The sequence below is a fragment of the Pseudophryne corroboree genome, chromosome 6 (assembly GCF_028390025.1).
Source record: "Pseudophryne corroboree isolate aPseCor3 chromosome 6, aPseCor3.hap2, whole genome shotgun sequence".
Classification (NCBI taxonomy): domain Eukaryota; kingdom Metazoa; phylum Chordata; class Amphibia; order Anura; family Myobatrachidae; genus Pseudophryne; species Pseudophryne corroboree.
In genome coordinates this window covers 394,880,173-394,895,838 of record NC_086449.1, presented here as the reverse complement: position 1 = coordinate 394,895,838, position 15,666 = coordinate 394,880,173, and the positions used below count along the sequence as shown (strand labels likewise).

The 15,666-nt window shown below is 49.0% G+C and overlaps 1 protein-coding gene across 2 annotated transcripts in view; it reads right to left on the bottom strand.

Annotated features, from left to right (window-relative positions):
* ATP5F1C (ATP synthase F1 subunit gamma) overlaps positions 1–15,666 on the bottom strand; it is a 79,744-nt gene that overhangs the window by 12,304 nt on the left and 51,774 nt on the right. The window lies entirely within an intron of this gene.

Sequence of the window (15,666 nt, the reverse complement as noted above, 5' to 3'; positions counted from 1 at the left end):
TTGAGGACAGGGTTATCAAGCGATGCATCTGAAGATGCGATCCGGACCACTTGTCCAACAGGTCCCACTGAAAAATTCTGGCATGGAACCTGCCGAATGGAATTGCTTCGTAAGAAGCTACCATCTTTCCCAGGACCCGCGTGCAGTGATGCACCGATACCTGTTTTGGTTTTAGGAGGTCTCTGACTAGAGAAGACAACTCCCTGGCTTTCTCCTCCGGGAGAAACACTCTTTTGTGGACTGTGTCCAGAATCATTCCCAGGAACATTAGACGTGTCGTGGGGACCAGCTGTGACTTTGGGATATTCAGAATCCAGCCGTGCTGGCTCAGCACTTCCTGAGATAGTGCTACTCCCACTAACAACTGTTCCTTGGATCGTGCCTTTATTAGGAGATCGTCCAAGTATGGGATAATTAAAACTCCCTTTTTTCGAAGGAGTATCATCATTTCCGCCATAACCTTGGTAAATACCCTCGGTGCCGTGGAGAGTCCAAACGGCAGCGTCTGGAATTGGTAATGGCAATCCTGTACCACAAATCTGAGGTACTCCTGGTGAGGATGGTAAATGGGGACATGCAGGTAAGCATCCTTGATGTCCAGGGATACCATGTAATCCCCCTCTTCCAGGCTTGCAATAACCGCCCTGAGCGATTCCATCTTGAACTTGAATTTTTTTATGTATGTGTTCAAGGATTTCAAATTTAAAATGGGTCTCACCGAACCGTCCGGTTTCGGCACCACAAATAGTGTGGAATAGTAACCCCGGCCTTGTTGAAGTAGGGGTACCCTGATTATCACCTGCTGGGAATACAGCTTGTGAATCGCTGCTAGCACCGCCTTCCTGTCTGAGGGAGCAATCGGCAAGGCAGATTTTAGGAACCGGTGGGGTGGAGCCTCCTCGAATTCCAGCTTGTATCCCTGAGATACTATTTGAAGAATCCAGGGATCCACCTGTGAGCGAGCCCACTGATCGCTGAAATTCATGAGGCGGGCCCCCACCGTACCTGGCTCCGCCTGTGGAGCCCCACCGTCATGCGGCGGACTTGGAAGAGGAAGCGGGGGAGGACTTTTGTTCCTGGGAACCTGCTGTTTGCTGCAGCCTTTTTCCCCTACCTCTGCCTCTAGACAGAAAAGACCCTCCTTTTCCCCGCTTGTTTTTCTGGGTCCGAAAGGACTGAACCTGATAAAATGGCGCCTTCTTAGGCTGTGAGGGGACATGGGGTAAAAATGCTGACTTCCCAGACGTTGCTGTGGAAACTAGGTCGGAGAGACCATCCCCAAATAATTCCTCCCCTTTATAAGGCAAAACTTCCATGTGCCTTTTGGAATCTGCATCTCCAATCCACTGGCGAGTCCATAAGCATCTCCTAGCAGAGATGGATAATGCACTTACTTTAGATGCCAGCCGGCAGATTTCCCTCTGTGCATCTCTCATGTATAAGACTGAGTCTTTGATATGGTCAATTGTTAGCAGAATCGTGTCTCTGTCTAATGTGTCAATATTTTCTGACAGTTTATCTGACCACGCAGCGGCAGCACTGCACATCCATGCTGACGCAATAGCTGGTCTAAGTATAATGCCTGAGTGTGTATATACAGACTTCAGGATCGCCTCCTGCTTTCTATCAGCAGGTTTCTTAAGGGCGGCCGTATCCTGGGACGGTAGTGCCACCTTTTTAGACAAACGTGTGAGCGCTTTATCCACCCTAGGGGGTGTTTCCCAACGTAACCTATCCTCTGGCGGGAAAGGGAACGCCATTAGTATCTTCTTAGGAATTACCAATTTCTTATCAGGGGAAGCCCACGCTTCTTCACACACTTCATTTAATTCATCTGACGGGGGAAAAAAATAAGATTTTACTTACCGATAAATCTATTTCTCATAGTCCGTAGTGGATGCTGGGACTCCGTAAGGACCATGGGGAACAGCGGCTCCGCAGGAGACAGGGCACAAAATAAAAGCTTAAGAATCAGGTGGTGTGCACTGGCTCCTCCCCCCATGACCCTCCTCCAAGCCTCAGTTAGGATACTGTGCCCGGACGAGCGTACATAATAAGGAAGGATATTGAATCCCGGGTAAGACTCATACCAGCCACACCAATCACACCGTACAACTTGTGATCTGAACCCAGTTAACAGTATGATAAACGCAAGGGAGCCTCTGAAAAGATGGCTCACACCAATAATAACCCGAATTTTTGTAACAATAACTATATACAAGTATTGCAGACAATCCGCACTAGGGATGGGCGCCCAGCATCCACTACGGACTATGAGAAATAGATTTATCGGTAAGTAAAATCTTATTTTCTCTGACGTCCTAGTGGATGCTGGGACTCCGTAAGGACCATGGGGATTATACCAAAGCTCCCAAACGGGCGGGAGAGTGCGGATGACTCTGCAGCACCGAATGAGAGAACTCCAGGTCCTCCTCAGCCAGGGTATCAAATTTGTAGAATTTAGCAAACGTGTTTGCCCCTGACCAAGTAGCTGCTCGGCAAAGTTGTAAAGCCGAGACCCCTCGGGCAGCCGCCCAAGATGAGCCCACTTTCCTTGTGGAATGGGCTTTTACTGATTTTGGCTGTGGCAATCCTGCCACAGAATGTGCAAGCTGAATTGTACTACAAATCCAACGAGCAATCGTCTGCTTAGAAGCAGGAGCACCCAGTTTGTTAGGTGCATACAGGATAAACAGCGAGTCAGATTTTCTGACTCCAGCCGTCCTGGAAACATATTTTCAAGGCCCTGACAACGTCAAGCAACTTAGAGTCCTCTAAGTCCCTGGTAGCCGCAGGTACCACAATAGGTTGGTTCATGTGAAATGCAGAAACCACCTTAGGTAGAAATTGAGGACGAGTCCTCAATTCCGCCCTGTCAGAATGAAAAATTAAGTAAGGGCTTTTATATGATAAAGCCGCCAATTCTGACACACGCCTGGCTGAAGCCAAGGCTAACAGCATCGACACCTTCCATGTGAGATATTTTAAGTCCACAGTGGAAAGTGGTTCAAACCAATGTGACTTTAGAAAACTCAACACCACATTGGAGATCCCAAGGTGCCACTGGAGGCACAAAAGGAGGCTGTATGTGCAGCACCCCTTTTACAAATGTCTGAACTTCAGGTACTGAAGCCAGTTCTTTTTGGAAGAAAATCGACAGGGCCGAAATTTGAACCTTAATGGACCCTAATTTTAGGCCCATAGATAGTCCTGTTTGCAGGAAATGAAGGAAACGACCCAGTTGAAATTCCTCTGTAGGGGCCCTCTTGGCCTCACACCACGCAACATATTTACGCCAAATGCGGTGATAATGTTTTGCGGTTACGTCCTTCCTGGCTTTGACCAGAGTAGGAATGACTTCTTCTGGAATGCCTTTTTCCCTCAGGATCCGGCGTTCAACCGCCATGCCGTCAAACGCAGCCGCGGTAAGTCTTGAAACAGACAAGGCCCCTGCAGTAGCAGGTCCTGTCTTAGAGGTAGAGGCCACGGTTCGTCCGTGAGCATCTCTTGAAGTTCCGGGTACCAAGTCCTTCTTGGCCAATCCGGGACCACGAGTATAGTTCTTACTCCTCTCCTTCTTATGATTCTCAGTACTTTTGGTATGAGAGGCAGAGGAGGGAACACATACACTGACTGGTACACCCACGGCGTTACCAGAGCGTCCACTGCTATTGCCTGAGGGTCCCTTGACCTGGCGCAATATCTGTCCAGTTTTTTGTTTAGACGTGACGCCATCATGTCCACCTTTGGTTTTTCCCAACGGTTTACAATCAGGTGGAAGACTTCTGGGTGAAGTCCCCACTCTCCCGGGTGAAGGTCGTGTCTGCTGAGGAAGTCTGCTTCCCAGTTGTCCACTCCCGGAATGAACACTGCTGACAGTGCTATCACATGATTTTCCGCCCAGCGAAGAATCCTTGCAGCTTCTGCCATTGCCCTCCTGCTTCTCGTGCCGCCCTGTCTGTTTACGTGGGCGACTGACGTGATGTTGTCCGATTGGATCAACACCGCCTGACCCTGAAGCAGAGGTTTTGCTTGACTTAGGGCATTGTAAATGGCCCTTAGTTCCAGAATGTTTATATGAAGAGATGTTTCCATGCTTGACCACAAGCCCTGGAAATTCCTTCCCTGTGTGACTGCTCCCCAGCCTCTCAGGCTGGCATCCGTGGTTACCAGGATCCAATCCTGAATGCCAAATCTGCGGCCCTCTAGTAGATGAGCACTCTGCAGCCACCACAGGAGAGACACCCTTGTCCTTGGCGACAGGGTTATCCGCTGATGCATCTGCAGATGCGATCCGGACCATTTGTCCAGTAGATCCCACTGAAATGTTCTTGCATGGAATCTTCCGAATGGAATCGCTTCGTAAGAAGCCACCATTTTTCCCAGGACCCTCGGGCACTGATGCACTGACACCTGGCCTGGTTTTAGGAGGTTCCTGACTAGCTCGGATAACTCCCTGGCCTTCTCCTCCGGGAGAAACACCTTCTTCTGGACTGTGTCCAGAATCATTCCTAGAAACAGTAGACGTGTCGTTGGAATCAGCTGCGATTTTGGAATATTTAGAATCCACCCGTGCTGACGTAACACTACCTGAGATAGTGCTACTCCGACTTCTAACTGTTCCCTGGATCTTGCCCTTATCAGGAGATCGTCCAAGTAAGGGATAATTAAAATGCCTTTTCTTCGTAGAAGAATCATCATTTCGGCCATTACCTTGGTAAAGACCCGAGGTGCCGTGGACAATCCAAACGGCAGCGTCTGAAACTGAGAATGACAGTTTTGTACTACAAACCTGAGGTACCCTTGGTGAGAAGGGTATATTGGGACGTGGAGATAAGCATCTTTGATGTCCAGAGACACCATATAGTCCCCTTCTTCCAGGTTCGCTATCACTGCTCTGAGTGACTCCATCTTGAATTTGAACCTTTTTATGTAAGTGTTCAAGGATTTCAGATTTAAAATTGGTCTCACTGAGCAGTCCGGCTTCGGTACCACAAACAGCGTGGAATAATACCCCTTTCCTTGTTGCAGGAGGGGTACCTTGATTATCACCTGCTGGGAATACAGCTTGTGAATGGCTTCCAAAACTGCCTCCCTGTCGGAGGGAGACTTTGGTAAAGCAGACTTCAGGAACCGACGAGGGGGAAACGCCTCGAATTCCAGTTTGTACCCTTGCGATACTACCTGTAGAATCCAGGGATCCACTTGCGAGTGAGCCCACTGCGCGTTGAAATTCTTGAGACGGGTCATGCTGAAGACTTGGCAGAAGCAGGGGAGGGCTTCTGCTCCTGTGAAGCGGCTGCATGGTGCAGTCTTTTTCCTCTTCCTCTGCCCCGGGGCAGAAAAGAATGTCCTTTTGCTCGCTTGTACTTATGGGAACGAAAGGACTGAGTTTGAAAAGACGGTGTCTTTTTCTGCTGATGTGGGGTGACCTGGGGTAAAAAGGTGGATTTTCCAGCCGTTGCCGTGGCCACCAGGTCCGATAGACCAGCCCCAAATAACTCCTCCCCTTTATACGGCAATACTTCCATGTGCCGTTTGGAATCCGCATCCCCTGACCACTGTCGCGTCCATAACGCTCTTCTGGCAGAGATGGACATAGCACTTACTCTTGATGCCAGGGTGCAAATATCCCTCTGTGCATCACGCATATATAGTAATGCATCCTTTAAATGTTCTATAGTTAACAAAATATTGTCCCTATCCAGGGTATCAATATTCTCAGTCAGGGAATCCGACCATGCGACTCCAGCACTGCACATCCAGGCTGAGGCGATTGCTGGTCGCAGTATAACACCAGTATGTGTGTATATACTTTTTAGGATATTTTCCAGCCTTCTATCAGCTGGTTCTTTTAGGGTGGCCGTATCAGGAGACGGTAACGCTACTTGTTTAGATAAACGTGTGAGCGCCTTATCTACCCTAGGGGGTGTTTCCCAACGCGCCCTAACCTCTGGCGGGAAGGGATATAATGCTAATAATTTTTTAGAAATTAGCTGTTTTTTATCGGGGGAAACCCACGCTTTTTCACACACCTCATTTATTTCCTCTGACTCAGGAAAAACTATTGGTAGTTTTTTCTCACCCCACATAATACCCTTCTTTGTGGTACTTGTAGTGTCAGAAAGGTTCAATGCCTCTTTCATTGCCGTGATCATGTAACGTGTGGCCCTACTGGACATTACGTTTGTCTCGTCACCGTCGACACTAGACTCAGTATCTGTGTCAGGGTCTGTGTCGACCCACTGAGGTAACGGGCGTTTTAGCGCCCCTGACGGTGTCTGAGACGCCTGGACAGGCACTAATTGATTTGCCGGCTGTCTCATGTCGTCAACAGTTTTTTGCAAATTGCTGACATTATCACTTAATTGTTTAAATACAATCATCCAGTCAGGTGTCGACTCCCTAGGGGGTGACATCACCAACACAGGCAACTGCTCCGCCTCCACATCATTTTCCTCCTCATACATGTCGACACATGCGTACCGACACACAGCACACACACCGGGAATGCTCTGATAGAGGACAGGACCCCACTTAGCCCTTTGGAGAGACAGAGGGAGAGTCTGCCAGCACACACCCAGCGCTATATATATATATATATATATATATATATATATATATATATATATACAGGGATAACCTTATATAAGTGTTATTCCCTTATAGCTGCTGTTATTATCGTTATTTGCTGCCAAAAATGCCCCCCCTTCTCTTTTTTACCCCGATTCTGAAGCAGGACTGCAGGGGAGAGTCAGGGAGCCGTCCTTCCAGCGGAGCTGTGAGGGAAAATGGCGCTTGTGTGCTGAGGAGATAGGCTCCGCCCCTTCACGACGTCCTTATCTCCCGCTTTTTTGTGTAAAAATGGCAGGGGATTAAAATACATCCATATAGCCCAGGAGCTATATGTGATGTATTCTTTTTGCCACCTAAGGTATATTGTTATATTGCGTCTCAGGGCGCTCCCCCCCAGCGCCCTGCACCCTCAGTGACCGGAGTGTGAAGTGTGCTGAGAGCAATGGCGCACAGCTGCGGTGCTGTGCGCTACCTTAGACTGAAGACAGGATGTCTTCTGCCGCCGATTTCACCGGACCTCTTCGTCTCTTCTGGCTCTGTAAGGGGGACGGCGGCGCGGCTCCGGTGACCCATCCAGGCTGAACCTGTGATCGTCCCTCTGGAGCTAATGTCCAGTAGCCTAAGAAACCCGATCCACTCTGCACTCAGGTGAGTCCGTTTCTTCTCCCCTTAGTCCCACGATGCAGTGAGCCTGTTGCCAGCAGGACTCACTGAAAATAAAAAAACCTAAACTAAACTTTTATTCTAAGCAGCTCAGGAGAGCCACCTAGATTGCACCCTTCTCGGCCGGGCACAAAAATCTAACTGAGGCTTGGAGGAGGGTCATGGGGGGAGGAGCCAGTGCACACCACCTGATCCTTAAGCTTTTATTTTGTGCCCTGTCTCCTGCGGAGCCGCTGTTCCCCATGGTCCTTACGGAGTCCCAGCATCCACTAGGACGTCAGAGAAACTACAGGTAGTTTTTTTCTCCCCAAACATAATACCCTTTTTTGTGGTACCTGGATGTAAATCAGAAATATTTAACACCTCTTTCATTGCCTCAATCATGCAGTGAATGGCCTTAACGGGCATTAAATTTGACTCATCGTCGTCGACACTGGTGTCAGTATCCGTGTCGACATCTACTTGTGCCATCTGAGATAGCGGGCGTTTCAGAGCCCCTGATGACTTTTGAGACACCTGGACAGGCACGAGCTGAAGACTCGGCTGTCCCACAGTCGGCATGTCGTCAAATTTTTTATGTAAGGAGTCTATACGTGCACTCATTTCCTGCCATAAACTCATCCACTCAGGTGTCTGCCCCCCAGGGGGTGACATCCCTGCTAAAGGCATCTGCTCCCCCTCCACATCATTATCCTCCTCAAACATGTCGACACAGCCGTACCGACACACTCCACACACACAGGGAATGCTCAAACAGAGGACAGGACCCACAAAAAGCCCTTTGGGGGGACAGAGTAAGAGTATGCCAGCACACACCAGAGCGCTATATATATATAGGGACTAACTGAGTTATGTCCCTAATAGCTGCTTTTCAATAAAATAGAGATATATATAATATATATATATATATATATATATATATATATATATATATATATATATAGCCAAATTTAATGCCCCCCCTCTCTTTTCCCTCTTACTGGTACTGTAGATTGCAGGGAAGAGCCAGGGAGCTTCCTTCCAGCCGAGCTGTGAGGGAAAAATGGCGCCAGTGTGCCGAGGAGATAGGCTCCGCCCCTTTTTCGCGGCCTATTCTCCCGCTTTTTATGGAATTCTGGCAGGGGTATTTTCCTCATATATAGCCCCTGGGGCTATATATTGAGGTATTTTAGCCAGCCAAGGTGTTTTTATTGCTGCCTCAGGGCGCCCCACCCCCAGCGCCCTGCACCCTCAGTGACCGGAGTGTGAAGTGTGTGAGAGGAGCAATGGCGCACAGCTGCAGTGCTGTGCGCTACCTTGGTGAAGACAGAGTCTTCATGCCGCCGATTTTCCGGACCATCTTCTTGCTTCTGGCTCTGTAAGGGGGACGGCGGCGCGGCTCCGGGACCGAACATCAAGGCTGGGCCTGCGGTCGATCCCTCTGGAGCTAATGGTGTCCAGTAGCCTAAGAAGCCCAATCCGGCTGCAAGCAGGCGAGTTCGCTTCTTCTCCCCTTAGTCCCTCGCTGCAGTGAGCCTGTTGCCAGCAGGTCTCACTGAAAATAAAAAAATCTAAGACTATTACTTTCTAAGAGCTCAGGAGAGCCCCTAGTGTGCATCCAACCTAGGCCGGGCACGAAATCTAACTGAGGCTTGGAGGAGGGTCATAGTGGGAGGAGCCAGTGCACACCAGGTAGTCTAAGATCTTTCTAGAGTGCCCAGCCTCCTTCGGAGCCCGCTATTCCCCATGGTCCTTACGGAGTTCCCAGCATCCACTAGGACGTCAGAGAAATATATATATATATATATATATAGATATATATATATATATATATATATATGCCCACAGGCAAAAATTATATGGGGAGAGGGTGGTGTCTACCTATTTATCACTTATTTATGAACTGGAAACCAGATTACTACTACATCCATGCAATCAAGGAACTAATAGTAATGCCTCAAACAGAATACCTTACTTATACCCCGCTCACAGTGCCATTGCCGGGTCACACCCAGGAATTGGATACGGGTCCTTCTAGGGTGTGACCCGGCATTGGACCTGTGCAATGTGAAAGGGGTGGTTTCCCGACCCGGCAAGGCGGCATCGGGGGCGGAGGCGGTGTTGGAGATGACATCTCCAGCGCCGCCTCTCCCTATGCTGTGAACAGATTCAAGGTTGCATCGACCTGGGTAATCCGCTCACACTGCGCCTGACCCGGTAATTCAACCCAGAAATAAAGAAGGGTTATTCCCGGGTTGAATTACCGGGTCAGGCGACCCGGGAATTCAGCAGTGACCCGTTCACACTGCACAGCGTCCTGTGTCGACCCGGCAAATTACCGGGTCAATACCGGGTTTTTGGTGTAGTGTGAATGGGGTGTTAGTGGTATTTGAGGACTGGTGTTAGGGACCACTAACAGGTCATGTTTTGTGGATCTTTTTAATCATACACAGATGCGTTAATCTACTTTGCTGGGTCATTAGCTACCCAACCTGCTTCAAAATATAGAAATCCTCAAAACATGACCTGTTGGAAATACTTGAGGGGAGGGTTGGGGTTCATTCTGCTATCACAGGATGGCTGCCTCACATGGCCACTAGGAGGAAAAGGCCTGATAACATTACTATGGTGCTTTGTTACTAAAGTATTCTGTGTTGAAACAGCAAGTATTATGTGGCCAAATATCACAGCTTCAGGTAACGCCGATAAGCAGGACAGCTGTTCTTATGTGGTTAGAAGAGGGTAGGGTTTAGGTAGGGTAGCTGAGATATATGAACAGAAATATGCTTAAGAGTAACTGGCTTGATTTTAAATAAGATTTTACTTACCGATAAATCTATTTCTCGGAGTCCGTAGTGGATGCTGGGGTTCCTGAAAGGACCATGGGGAATAGCGGCTCCGCAGGAGACAGGGCACAAAAAGTAAAGCTTTTCCAGATCAGGTGGTGTGCACTGGCTCCTCCCCCTATGACCCTCCTCCAGACTCCAGTTAGGTACTGTGCCCGGACGAGCGTACACAATAAGGGAGGATTTTGAATCCCGGGTAAGACTCATACCAGCCACACCAATCACACCGTACAACTTGTGATCTAAACCCAGTTAACAGTATGATAACAGCGGAGCCTCTGAAAGATGGCTTCCTTCAACAATAACCCGAATTAGTTAACAATTATTGCAGATAATCCGCACTTGGGATGGGCGCCCAGCATCCACTACGGACTCCGAGAAATAGATTTATCGGTAAGTAAAATCTTATTTTCTCTATCGTCCTAGTGGATGCTGGGGTTCCTGAAAGGACCATGGGGATTATACCAAAGCTCCCAAACGGGCGGGAGAGTGCGGATGACTCTGCAGCACCGAATGAGAGAACTCCAGGTCCTCCTTAGCCAGAGTATCAAATTTGTAAAATTTTACAAACGTGTTCTCCCCTGACCACGTAGCTGCTCGGCAAAGTTGTAATGCCGAGACCCCTCGGGCAGCCGCCCAAGATGAGCCCACCTTCCTTGTGGAGTGGGCCTTTACAGATTTAGGCTGTGGCAGGCCTGCCACAGAATGTGCAAGTTGGATTGTGCTACAGATCCAACGAGCAATCGTCTGCTTAGACGCAGGAGCACCCATCTTGTTGGGTGCATACAATATAAACAACGAGTCAGATTTTCTGACTCCAGCTGTCCTTGCAATATATATTTTTAATGCTCTGACAACGTCCAGTAACTTGGAGTCCTCCAAGTCACTTGTAGCCGCAGGCACTACAATAGGCTGGTTCAGATGAAATGCTGACACCACCTTAGGGAGAAAATGCGGACGAGTCCGCAGTTCTGCCCTGTCCGAATGGAAAATCAGATATGGGCTTTTGTAAGATAAAGCTGCCAGTTCTGACACTCTCCTGGCCGAAGCCAGGGCTAGAAGCATGGTCACTTTCCATGTGAGATATTTCAACTCCACCTTCTTTAGTGGTTCAAACCAATGAGATTTTAGAAAGTCCAAAACCACATTGAGATCCCACGGTGCCACTGGAGGCACCACAGGAGGCTGTATATGTAGCACTCCCTTAACAAAGGTCTGGACTTCAGGGACTGAAGCCAATTCTTTTTGAAAGAAAATCGACAGGGCCGAAATTTGAACCTTAATAGATCCCAATTTGAGACCCATAGACAATCCTGATTGCAGGAAATGTAGGAATCGACCCAGTTGAAATTCCTCCGTCGGAGCACTCCGATCTTCGCACCACGCAACATATTTTCGCCAAATTCGGTGATAATGTTGCACGGTTACTTCCTTCCTTGCTTTAATCAAAGTAGGAATGACTTCTTCCTTTTTCCTTTAGGATCCGGCGTTCAACCGCCATGCCGTCAAACGCAGCCGCGGTAAGTCTTGAAACAGACAGGGACCCTGCTGAAGCAAGTCCCTCCTTAGAGGTAGAGGCCACGGATCTTCCGTGATCATCTCTTGAAGTTCCGGGTACCAAGTCCTTCTTGGCCAATCCGGAACCACTAGTATCGTCCTTACGCCTCTTTGCCGTATAATTCTCAATACTTTTGGTATGAGAGGCAGAGGAGGAAACACATACACCGACTGGTACACCCAAGGCGTTACCAGCGCGTCCACAGCTATTGCCTGCGGATCTCTTTCCCAACGGGTTACCAGCAAGTGGAAGACTTCTGGATGAAGTCCCCACTCTCCCGGGTGAAGATCGTGTCTGCTGAGGAAGTCTGCTTCCCAGTTGTCCACTCCCGGGATGAACACTGCTGACCGTGCTATCACATGATTCTCTGCCCAGCGAAGAATCCTTGCAGCTTCTGCCATTGCACTCCTGCTTCTTGTGCCGCCCTGTCTGTTCACATGGGCGACTGCCGTGATGTTGTCCGACTGGATCAACACCGGTTTTCCCTGAAGCAGAGGTTCTGCCTGGCTTAGAGCATAGTATATTGCTCTTAGTTCCAGAATGTTTATGTGAAGAGACGTTTCCAGGCTCGTCCATACTCCCTGGAAGTTTCTTCCTTGTGTGACTGCTCCCCAGCCTCTCAGGCTGGCGTCCGTGGTCACCAGGATCCAATCCTGTATGCCGAATCTGCGGCCCTCCAATAGATGAGCACTCTGCAACCACCACAGAAGAGACACCCTTGTCCTTGGAGACAGGGTTATCCGCAGGTGCATCTGAAGATGCGACCCTGACCATTTGTCCAACAGATCCCTTTGGAAAATTCTTGCGTGGAATCTGCCGAATGGAATTGCTTCGTAAGAAGCCACCATTTTTCCCAGGACTCTTGTGCATTGATGTACAGACACCTTTCCTGGTTTTAGGAGGTTCCTGACAAGCTCGGATAACTCCTTGGCTTTTTCCTGCGGGAGAAAAACCTTTTTCTGAACCGTGTCCAGAATCATCCCTAGGAACAGCAGACGAGTTGTCGGCATTAACTGGGATTTTGGAATATTCAGAATCCACCCGTGCTGTTTTAGCACTTCTTGCGACAGTGCTAATCCCATCTCTAGCTGTTCTCTGGACCTTGCCCTTATTAGGAGATCGTCCAAGTATGGGATAATTAATATGCCTTTTCTTCGAAGAAGAATCATCATCTCGGCCATTACCTTTGTAAAGACCCGAGGTGCCGTGGACAATCCGAACGGCAGCGTCTGAAACTGATAGTGACAGTTTTGTACAACGAACCTGAGGTACCCCTGGTGTGAGGGGTAAATTGGAACGTGGAGATACGCATCCTTGATGTCCAAGGATACCATAAAGTCCCCCTCTTCCAGGTTCGCTATCACTGCTCTGAGTGACTCCATCTTGAACTTGAACTTCTTTATGTACAGGTTCAAGGACTTCAGATTTAGAATAGGCCTTACCGAGCCATCCGGCTTCGGTACCACAAAAAGAGTGGAATAATACCCCTTCCCTTGTTGTAGAAGAGGTACCTTGACTATCACCTGCTGAGAGTACAGCTTGTGAATGGCTTCCAAAACCGTCTCCCTTTCGGAGGGGGACGTTGGTAAAGCAGACTTCAGGAAACGGCGAGGTGGATCTGTCTCTAATTCCAACCTGTACCCCTGAGATATTATCTGCAGGATCCAGGGATCTACCTGCGAGTGAGCCCACTGCGCGCTGTAATTTTTGAGACGACCACCCACCGTCCCCGAGTCCGCTTGAGAAGCCCCAGCGTCATGCTGAGGCTTTTGTAGAAGCCGGGGACGGCTTCTGTTCCTGGGAAGGAGCTGCCTGTTGCTGTCTCTTCCCTCGACCTCTGCCTCGTGGCAGATATGAATAGCCCTTTGCTCTCTTATTTTTAAAGGAACGAAAGGGCTGCGGTTGAAAAGTCGGTGCCTTTTTCTGTTGGGGAGTGACTTGAGGTAGAAAGGTGGATTTCCCGGCTGTAGCCATGGCCACCAAATCTGATAGACCGACTCCAAATAACTCCTCCCCTTTATACGGCAAAACTTCCATATGTCGTTTTGAATCCGCATCGCCTGTCCACTGTCGCGTCCATAAAGCTCTTCTGGCCGAAATGGACATAGCACTTACCCGTGATGCCAGTGTGCAGATATCCCTCTGTGCATCACGCATATAAAGAAATGCATCCTTTATTTGTTCTAACGACAGTAAAATATTGTCCCTGTCCAGGGTATCAATATTTTCAATCAGGGACTCTGACCAAACTACCCCAGCACTGCACATCCAGGCAGTCGCTATAGCTGGTCGTAGTATAACACCTGCATGTGTGTATATACTTTTTTGGATATTTTCCATCCTCCTATCTGATGGATCTTTAAGTGCGGCCGTCTCAGGAGAGGGTAACGCCACTTGTTTAGATAAGCGTGTTAGCGCCTTGTCCACCCTAGGAGGTGTTTCCCAGCGCTCCCTAACCTCTGGCGGGAAAGGGTATAATGCCAATAATTTCTTTGAAATTATCAGCTTTTTATCAGGGGCAACCCACGCTTCATTACACACGTCATTTAATTCTTCTGATTCAGGAAAAACTATAGGTAGTTTTTTCACACCCCACATAATACCCTGTTTAGTGGTACCTGTAGTATCAGCTAAATGTAACGCCTCCTTCATTGCCAAAATCATATAACGTGTGGCCCTACTGGAAAATACGGTTGATTCGTCACCGTCACCACTGGAGTCAGTGCCTGCGTCTGGGTCTGTGTCGACCGACTGAGGCAAAGGGCGTTTCACAGCCCCTGACGGTGTTTGAGTCGCCTGGACAGGCACTAATTGATTGTCCGGCCGTCTCATGTCGTCAAACGACTGCTTTAGCGTGTTGACACTATCCCGTAGTTCCATAAATAAAGGCATCCATTCTGGTGTCGACTCCCTAGGGGGTGACATCCTCATATATGGCAATTGCTCCGCCTCCACACCAATATCGTCCTCATACATGTCGACACACACGTACCGACACACAGCAGACACACAGGGAATGCTCCTAACGAAGACAGGACCCACTAGCCCTTTGGGGAGACAGAGGGAGAGTTTGCCAGCACACACCAAAAGCGCTATATATAACAGGGATAGCCTTATAATAAGTGCTCCCTTATAGCTGCTTTATATATATCAAAATATCGCCATAAATTTGCCCCCCCTCTCTGTTTTACCCTGTTTCTGTAGTGCAGTGCAGGGGAGAGACCTGGGAGCCGTCCTGACCAGCGGAGCTGTGAGAGGAAATGGCGCCGTGTGCTGAGGAGATAGGCCCCGCCCCTTTTCCGGCGGGCTCGTCTCCCGCTATTTAGTGAATCCAGGCAGGGGTTAAATATCTCCATATAGCCTCTGGGGGCTATATGTGAGGTATTTTTAGCCTTTATATAGGTTACATTTGCCTCCCAGAGCGCCCCCCCCCAGCGCCCTGCACCCTCAGTGACTGCGTGTGAAGTGTGCTGAGAGGAAAATGGCGCACAGCTGCAGTGCTGTGCGCTACCTTTAGAAGACTGCAGGAGTCTTCAGCCGCCGATTCTGGACCTCTTCTGACTTCAGCATCTGCAAGGGGGCCGGCGGCGCGGCTCCGGTGACCATCCAGGCTGTACCTGTGATCGTCCCTCTGGAGCTAATGTCCAGTAGCCAAGAAGCCAATCCATCCTGCACGCAGGTGAGTTCACTTCTTCTCCCCTCAGTCCCTCGTTGCAGTGATCCTGTTGCCAGCAGGACTCACTGTAAAATAAAAAACCTAAGCTAAACTTTTTCTAAGCAGCTCTTTAGGAGAGCCACCTAGATTGCACCCTTCTCGGCCGGGCACAAAAATCTAACTGGAGTCTGGAGGAGGGTCATAGGGGGAGGAGCCAGTGCACACCACCTGATCTGGAAAAGCTTTACTTTTTGTGCCCTGTCTCCTGCGGAGCCGCTATTCCCCATGGTCCTTTCAGGAACCCCAGCATCCACTAGGACGATAGAGAAAAGTGTATATGTAGATTATATATAAAACATTATGACTGAACCCCCTTAACAATATCATCT